Genomic DNA, 7782 nt, shown 5'->3' on the forward strand with positions numbered 1-7782 from the left:
AATGGTCAGAACAAAATGGCCTCTTCACCAGTGTCCCCAGAGAGACATGTTCTGGAGAATTGTGGAGGAACAGTTCTTTGTACAAATGCGGCTGCCCAACATGAGCTGAGAGGAATAAAAATACCTTTTCACCGGGCCGTAATGGCTCGATGCACTGCAAGTCTCCTTGTGCTGCCCGATAGAGCTGCACGACCTCTCTGCTCTCAGTTTGAAGGTAAGAGAGTGAGAATACGGTAAGATGCTTCATGCTCATAAATCATTATTGCTTTCACTAGGAAACACGAGACAGAGCCCAGGCAAGGGCAAAGCACCCGTCTGCTGCTGCACTCTCTTTGCAAAAGCGGGGCTCCCAGAGAAAGCAAAACTCCAAAGACATTTGAGTGATTTACAGCTCTCTGCCTTTTGCCCTCTGTGGTGAGCTCTGGGCACACGGTGACCCTGGGGAAGTGCAGCCAGCAGACGAGAGCTGCTGAGTGCCTCTGCCCTGCAACACAGGCACCACCCCGAGAATGAGGTGCCAGCAGGATTTAAAATGGAAAGCAAGAGAATACACCCGTACAGAACAGACACAGCAATGACAAGCCCAAACCAAGGAAGTAGTTTGCCCTAAAAAAATTTATTATTTGTAAGTCTGGAACAGAACCCAAAACCTCCCAGACACTTGACATGTGTCCCACCCAGAGGGCAAGGCTGCTTTGAATCCCTCTTCGCACCAGCAGACTGGCAGAAACATGACAAGATGTCAGAGTCCTCAGAACATATTTCCCAATTTGTTGGGACCCAAGGTCATACATATCCTTAAAGAAAAACAACTCAGAGCTTCCTGCATAGCTTCATTTTCCAGCTGCTTTTGTAGTTTTGGTGGGTGGTTTTCTGGTTTTTTGGTTTGTTTTTTTTTCTTAATTCTGGGTTTGGCCAAGGAAGTGTTGTAACACAACTTGAGGACAGTTAGCAAGCTGATGTTCTGCCAGATCCTTGTTACATTGTGTAAACTTGTTATAAGAAATCAAAATAGTCATCACTCTGGCTCCATGGTTGCTGCTGGGTGGGATTTGTAAAGTTATGTGAAAAACACTGGCTTCTGCCTTTTAGAGAGCGTCTCCTAACCCTTAGCACTTCCAGCTCACTGAGGGCAACCCCTTCAGCCCCAGTGGGACCCCAAACAGGAGGTGCCTGGCTTCTCTCAGACTTGTAGAAGCAAACCACAGCTGTGAGCTGCAAGTCAGTGTTTATAGTAGTGTAATGCAGATGGCTAAAAGCTTCTAGCTGAGAAACTACTTTTATGCTTTTACCTAACAGGAAAACAAGGAGTTGCTAAACCAGTTTATAAATTTTAAAATTATTACAGGGAAAGGGCGCTTCACACAGTCTACAAGCAGTCTGTGCCATTCATAACCAGAGAACAAACTAGCAGACAAGCGCCACAGTTTGCATTAACAGAAGTGTTAGGTGGAGACTGGCACTGGTAAACTTCACACCAAAGTCAGGGCTTGAGGACAGCGTGAGTACATTCATGTTGAATCCCTAGATGGGAGTTCATGTGAACTTAACTCGGTTGCCCGAAGCTGGTGGCCACAGTTGCAAAGAGCACTGCTTGGGCTAACTCACATTTTAGCAGAGCTGCATGCAACTGCTGATGTGCCTCAGGAGGTTGTCAGCTCATCTGCAAGCAGGTGAGTTGATCAGAGGAATGAAGAATCTGGACCAGGACAACAAAGCTGGCGGTCACGTAACCAAAGTGACTAGAGAAAGAAACTTTTCCCACGTGTGGCAGCTCACCTTGTGACACTGCAGGACTGCTCTCCATATATATTCCTCAGTTCCTCACAGGCGTTGTCTATAGGATATCCTCAGAGCAATCTCACTCTCTTCGCTCCTGGCTGGAGATCGACACTTGCATATATGCATCCTTCCCTTATATCATAGGATGTGTTAGGGCATCTGAACAGCAGGCAACACCCTAGTGCTGACACTCCACTTCTTGTTCACTTTCTGTCCTCACAGTCAGCCACTAGCAAGGTTTCCTCATGACCTTGTAAAAGTATGAGAAATCAAATAAGTCTGCTTAGAGAAACAAGCACTTAGAAATTTTGTCGGCAATATGGCAAGCGATGGCTCATGCAAACAAGGGTGCCTTCTAGGACTGATTTTCACATGGAAAAGCATCAGCACCAAAAGATGTTCTTCCTCTGGACTGCAGTCCTGCATGCTTTCACACCCATATGATGCTGTGCCTTACTAAGTCTCCGGTCTCAAGCTCTGGTGCAGTATTCCCCAAAGACCAAAGCACTATCACTGGAATCAAACTGGGAGCAACCCAGAGAGGTCAGAGTATAGATGCATGCCATTTTACAGCACTCAGACTTTGGGACTGTCTATGCACATATCCATGGCCTCAATTTCATTATTTCTAGAAGAAATATGTCTCGAGCAAAACAAACATAACATCTCATCATCTCTGCTGCAATGTGTTTATAAAAGACCATTTTTCAAAGAGCGGGGAAACGTTATCTCAAAGGGAGCGGAGAAATCCAGCGAGTATTCTGCCTGAGATTGTAGCGTTTCTAGCTGGATTTCACAAGGTCACGCCTCATCTGTTTCATCCTATATCTAATTCCTCTTACTCAGAAAAACCGTATTATCCTCCCATGTCAACCTCTAACCGCTCTAGAGAGCAGCCTATGTTCTCACCCCAAAGCTCTGCTCAGGGGAGAAACTCCAGAACTGTAAAGGGGAAAGAGCAGAAGGAGGGGGGCAAACACCACAACAATCTCTGAGAGGTAAGCAAAGCAGAAGTCAAACAGCTCTCAGTTTAAGTGACATCTCCTGGTGCTTTCCAGATTTCCCAGATGCCTAAGCAGGAAAACCCATCCATCCTGGCCCATAAAATTGAGAACTGTGGACTGTTACTACCTACCTCCAGTTCTTTGGATGATGAATGGCAAGAGTTTACTGAACTGCGCCCCTTATCTCACACAAATCTTGCAGACATGGCTTCAGCTGTCTGCTCTTTGACAAAATCTGGATTTTTAAGAGCATAAACTGATACTATTCACTAGACAATTTTTTTTCCCCTCAAAATCTTCCTGAAAACAAAGTACAAGAGAAATCTTTCATCCCTACGTGGCAGATTAAAATTTAATATCAGGATGGACTGGGAGAAAAATACACTTGGAACTTAATAATTCAGTGAGGTATTCTTCCTCCTCTTTAAAATTTTATCACCTGATATGCGCCCCATGAGAAGGGATATTGAAACAAAAAAATGAAGGCGCCTTTGAGCACAAAAGGCCATCTGAATGGCTTCAATACTGAGCTGTTTTGACATATTCTGTGGCAATAAGAAAAGTGAACCATAAAATATCTTATTTACCCTGTCTGTCACTGGGCCATCTGATGACAGGGGTGGCACTGCCCCCAGCATGGCACGGCAGTGGCGGGCAGTTTTGCCTGCAGCCAGGCGCCCGCTGCTTGTGCTCTGCTTCACGGGGAAACCCACGCTGCTGCCTCCTCCCTGGCTGCCACTGCTGGTCTGAAGGAGGTGTGGGATCGAAGAGCAGAGGCAAAGGCTTTGAGAAGAGAGGTTGTATCAGCACAGAGGATGCTGTGAAACAGCAGCACGTGGGGAGAAAAACAATTTCTCTTCAAGGATTGTGTTGGCGGATTCAGACTTTATGCTGCAGGATCTGAAAGTGCTGAATTGCAACTGCCCTCTCAGCCTGCTTTGTTGAATGAACAGTCAGGATTCCCTCTCTTACAGAGAATTTGCTGCACCTTGACTTTTATTAACAAGTTGGAAGTATTTGGTGCATCAGCAGTAACCCAGGACTCAGGACTTCACTGTAGTGGGGGTCAGCACCAAAGTCACTCCAGGGCAGCAGCAAGCAAAACCAGCTACTGCTTCTGAAAACATTGTTAGGTGGCTTTGGTCTGGATCAGGCACAGTTCATGGCGTTCAGATGTGTAAAGCACATTTATTGCTTGCATCACCAGGAAGACCCAGCACGAGCCTTGTTTGCTGAGCCTCAGCCCTGTTGTTGAACCCCACAGTAACGGCTGAGCTGGAGCCAAGGAGGGAAACCCCAGCTCAGAACCTTCCTTCATTTCCATGCTTTCAGGCTACTGTTTTGTCTTTTCTTCATCCCACAGATCACCTGGAAATTAAATTAAGACTTTTCACCTTTAAAGGCCACATTTCATCCCCATTAATACCCAGTAACTGCTCTGACAGACTGAAACACGATGATGGGATTACCCAAGCACAACTACAGCACAGGCGCATTCCCCCAAAGCAGCAAAAGCACCCCTTCTGCCAGGGGCTGGAATGCTTAATAGTGGGCTTTATCTACCACACAGTGGAAAAACAAAATTCTGGGGAAACTACATCCCAGTTTCCATGCTTGTAAGGCACCTTACCAGCAGAGTAGAGTACAGGGAACCAACCAAAAACGTTGCATACAGGCAGTCACTCAGCACTCGGCCACCTCACCTCCTCATGGAGGGTGGATGGAAACTCAGCCAGCCTTTACACAACACGCTGCTTGCCAAACCAGCCACCAAGGAAGGAGGAAGCAGCATCTGAATGAATAGAGTCTGAGTTGGTCTATCTCAGAAGAGAGTCATAGAATTATAGAACCATAGAATCACAGAATGGTTTGGGTTGGAAGCGACCTCAAAGATCACCTAATTCCAACCCCCCTGCCATGGGCAGGGACACCCTCCACTAGACCAGGTTGCCCAAAGCCCTGGTTATCACACATTCCTCATTGCATGAGCTGCAACACAGAGCACCAGGATCCCTCCTGCACCACAGCAAGGAGCCCGCAGCAGCCACTGCTGCAAGGTTTATGGGGAAGGAAGGGGCTCAGGAAGCATCAGGTGCTAGCTGGTGATTTGGGTACACAGCTGGAAGGAGGATGAATGAGTTTGACCCACACCTTGTGTTAGCCTAGGTGAATGTGACCTTACCTTATAACACTTTTTCAGAATAAATAAAAGCCATCATTAAGTAGCTACCATTCAAGCTGCTTGTATGTTGAGGAATTTGCATCTAAAGCACACCTACTATATGAAACAAGTGATTCATTTAACTATTTTGTTTCCTGGTTAATATTTCACAAGTACTAATGAGATGGCATTATTAGTGACCAGTAAAACATACTTTGATCATTATTTATATGAGAACAATTGAAATCTTTGTCAAAACTTTAATGGAAATTGCCTTTTTAACATTTTTCATAGAAAATACCTACTTCTCCCTAAATTTTTTTAAATGTGAAAACTTGCTTTTATGATGACTGACCTTTTTAAAAGAGAAGGGGTTTTTCCCCCCGCCCTTTTTTTTTCTCATCAAGAAAAAGTAGAAATTTTCACTTGAAAAATGGTTGAGATTAATTTGAAAAATATGGACATATTTTTCCATTGCCTTGCAATATTTCCCCCACAGTTGTGTCTGCTAGATAGATCTAATCTGTGGTATGCCCAGAAAAACCTGAATCACACATGTACACAGCCCCCTTCCTACAACCCTATGAATGCTTAAATCATGGTGGTGGAGATCAATGAGAAAAAATAACAGAGCAGGATTTCCTCAGTACAGCTATTGCTCGTTTTTTCATGCATCCAGATCAAATAGACTTAAAATAAACCTGCAAGAACCTTGAGAAAAAAAATATCCCCTAAAAGATGTACCAGGAGAGGTCTCTTCTTGCCTTGAAGGGGTTGGAACTCAGCTGGAAGTGCCAAAACTGAAACCCGCTAGCCTGTTCCAATGCCAGAAATGTGCCTCTTCCCCGTGCTGGCTGCGGTAGTCGGCTGCCAGCGCTGGGGCTCCCTGCTCCGGGGCCAGGCAGTCCGTAACGCTGCTTTTCCCTCCCGTGGTCAGAAACCTATGCACATCCCCTGAGGCCTGTCCTTGGGGAGAACGGCGTTTTCTGTTTGTGGTATCCTATTTTATGTGCAGAGCAGACACCTCAGGACAGATTAAGCCGACGCGTACAGGCAGCATCTTGGGGGAGTCCCTTGCCACCACCCCTGCACAGGTTGCCTGGACCAATCTATAATTTATATACTGTATAATTTAATATATTGTATATTAAAATAATCAATATATTAATATGTAATAAATTGTAGTAAAGGTATAATTTATAATACACTTTTTTTTAATATAATTTCTGATTTCTATAAGCACACAATTTACTGGGGTAGATTGTGGAGGACAAGTCAAAGAGGAGCTCGTGTCACAGCAAATAACACAAGTTACAAAACAAGGCTGTGTGGTTTTTATCACCGAGGAAGCGCTGTAAAGGACAAATTTCCCCCATAAAATCCAAAGGAGATACATGACTTCCATCTTCGCAGAAGTGAGTGGGTTTTGCTCCATCAAGGCTTTTAAGGACCACCCAGATTACCACAGGAGACCCCAGCCAGCGGAGGGATGAATGCTAGAGAGGGACAGAAGGTTTTCGGTCCCACCCTCTCGTTCTGCTTCATCAACCTGGCATCGAGGGCCTGGCCCACGGTTCATGGCCAGGCCGTGGGCATTGCTGCACGTGAGATGGCACCACCGCTTAGTCCTACACCAGTCATCTATCACTGGGCAATGTGACATCACGGTCTCCCCATTTGCAGTCACCTCCTAAATTACTCCCAGTCAGGGTTTAAGTCATCGAGCAAATTAAGTCTCTCTTGGCACCCATAGGCACTGGAGCACTGGAGTGTGAGATGGACGCTGAGGTCTGAGACAGCAAATAGGGCTGGAGATTCTGGATCCCTGCAACATCACCCGGCAAGTCATGCTGGAAGCTGCATCTGTGTTCAGTTCTTCTGTGAGAAATGGTAGCACTTTTGGAGTGCTAGCCAACAGGAGCCACAACAGAGCTGTGAGGCATTTGTACCCCATAGCTGAGCAGGTATTCTAATCAAAAGACAGGAGAAAAAACCTGTCATTTCATGTAACAAATAACTCTTTAGTTGTATCAGCGCTTGATGCAGATGGCAATACCACGAGTACCTGTGAGCAAGCATACCTAGAGTTGAGGAGACAGTGGCTTGTGCCACAGCTGATTTCCCTGAAATTTACCAGGGCAACTGCTCCCCATTTTCAGCGAGAGAGTTGGGGTGCACATTGCCTGCCTATGGCCTTTGGAAAGTCCCGGGGAACCAACTCTCAAAAGCTGACCCAAGTCATGGAAAGTACATGGGGAAAAGGCTCTGTTCCAGTCCGCTGGAAATACACTTTGCAGCTGCAGGAGACATCTGGTGTACTGGGCTTTCTTGCATCGGGAGGGAAGGTCTAATAATGTGCACACATAAGGCAAACACTAGAAATTGAAATTTTCCTTTACAGGTTTCACAGACTGATTTCAATTTGCTTCCAGCCATTTTGCTGGTAGGTCTCAACTTCCTGAAAGAGATAACCTGGTGATGAAAATGCTGAAGTTAGGAAGATAAGATCCTGCCTGATAGAAAAAATGAATAGAAAAGGTTTCAAAAGGAACAATGTGAAGCAATAAGGATCTCTGATAAACAATGGAATTTACTATCAAAAAGTTTTATAATCATCAATCAAAGCACCTGGTAATCACCTTATTTGATTAAACTAGCACCCAAAAGCCATCCCACAGGGAAGAGGTGAAGGGAACTGGGTGCATCCCTAATTACCACTCCTGTTCCAGCCTCCCAGTCGCTGCTCAGACTCACTGCCTCTGTGCATAAAGACATGATCCTCTGACTCCGCTGTTTTCTCTCAGGCCTTCTGAAGTCTTGGGACAATTCCCTTTC

Source organism: Grus americana, chromosome Z (genome assembly GCF_028858705.1).
Source record: "Grus americana isolate bGruAme1 chromosome Z, bGruAme1.mat, whole genome shotgun sequence".
In the NCBI taxonomy this organism is placed as follows: Eukaryota; Metazoa; Chordata; class Aves; order Gruiformes; family Gruidae; genus Grus; species Grus americana.